Source organism: Gregarina niphandrodes, assembly GCF_000223845.1.
Source record: "Gregarina niphandrodes unplaced genomic scaffold scaffold00209, whole genome shotgun sequence".
Lineage (NCBI taxonomy): Eukaryota > Apicomplexa > Conoidasida > Eugregarinorida > Gregarinidae > Gregarina > Gregarina niphandrodes.
This window is the reverse complement of record NW_011645970.1, coordinates 1,698-3,061: the sequence shown is the minus strand read 5'-3', so window position 1 is coordinate 3,061 and position 1,364 is coordinate 1,698. Positions and strand designations below refer to the sequence as shown.

Genomic DNA, 1,364 nt, shown 5'->3' with positions numbered 1-1,364 from the left:
ATCCGGAATTCTCCTTCTGCTCCCGTTCGCCGCAGCCAGCTCCCTCCTGACTGGTGTCAGTGCCGCGTGTATTTCGCGGCGTACCTTGCTGGAGACCAGCGATCGTCCGGCGCCCGTGTCCACCAAACCCCGGTAGAACCGTCCCTCCAATGTTACGGCCACTTCGGCTTCGTGATACACCGCGCAAACCCTGCCGGCTCGGTCCCTGTTGAAAAGGGCGGGCCTTGTTCTCGCCCCTGAGTTGGAGGCGAGCAGTTTGTGCGCGACCTCCTCCGGTTAACGCGTCGGCGAAGTTGCGTCCTTCGCGGCCCGCCCTCTTATATAGCACCTTCGCGTCCATCAGTAAACGTGTCACTTCGTCACGTGTCGCTCCCCTGATGTTATGGAGCGCCCTCCGGTCGAATGATAGTGGGTGCGAAGGGCCGTATAAGTGTGATGATATGACGACGAATTGCGTCGTAAGATTTCTCGGCCACTCGCTCATTCGCTCCCGCCAATCTGCGGAGAGAATCGTATCGGCTGTCCTATTCTATCTGTTTGGTGCAACCGAAAGTCTTCATAGTGTGCTTCTGCTGGGAATCGGAGCCGAGTCGTCTCAATGACAACGAAGCATTCTGCCTCTAGACCAGACACGGACGATGCAACTTTTGTGAGGCCTGTTGGTCAAGGATTCACGCTCACTTGTTGCACCTGTGCGCTTCGAGAGGTGAACCAGGGGGGCCGAAACAAACATAATGAGACCGGAAGACAGAACGCTCGCAGAGCTCGAAACCGCGACCGCAATATCGCGAATCTTGGACCCGACTGGGATGAATTGGGGCTCAAGTGGTAGAGTGCTCAGTTCGCATGCGAGAGGTACTGGGATCATCGAAACCCAGGTCTTCCCATGTTGAAGTGTAACGGGTCTGCGGTTGTTGTGGGGATGCCGAGGAGCACGGCTCCGCGGCCCACGGTGAAACCGTTGCATGTATCGGCTTGATCGGGGCGGCGTGGCGTAAACCAACTCCCCACTCAGACTCCGCCTGCGTTATGGACCGATTGTTCTGGGAATCGAACCCAGGACTTCTTCCACCCTAAGGAAGAATCATACCACTAGAGCAAACAGCCAGACCCGACCCTGGTGCCATTTCTCCTAGACATCAATCTTTCACGGCTGTGGTGCCATCCCTTTTTGCCACTGCGCTAAACCCCGATGGAGCCACTGTCGTCCGTCTACGGGGCGAAACGCCGTATGCATCAATAGTCCAAGGGTGGGATTTGAGTCTTCCAAGCATAAAATCCGGGTTCGAGTCCCGGTTGATGCAATTGGGAAATGCCCGCAAACCCCGGCCACACAGGCAGGGAGGTATTTCCCGAATCGCTGG

At 56.7% G+C, this 1,364-nt stretch overlaps 2 non-coding genes across 2 annotated transcripts; one reads left to right on the top strand and one right to left on the bottom strand.

Annotated features, from left to right (window-relative positions):
- Positions 1–1,035: 1,035 nt before the first annotated feature.
- On the bottom strand, positions 1,036–1,107 carry GNI_225050. The gene has a single exon. It is a non-coding gene; the product is annotated as a tRNA-Pro (tRNA).
- Positions 1,108–1,233: 126 nt separating this feature from the next.
- On the top strand, positions 1,234–1,304 carry GNI_225040. The gene has a single exon. It is a non-coding gene; the product is annotated as a tRNA-Gly (tRNA).
- The last annotated feature ends 60 nt before the right edge of the window (positions 1,305–1,364 follow it).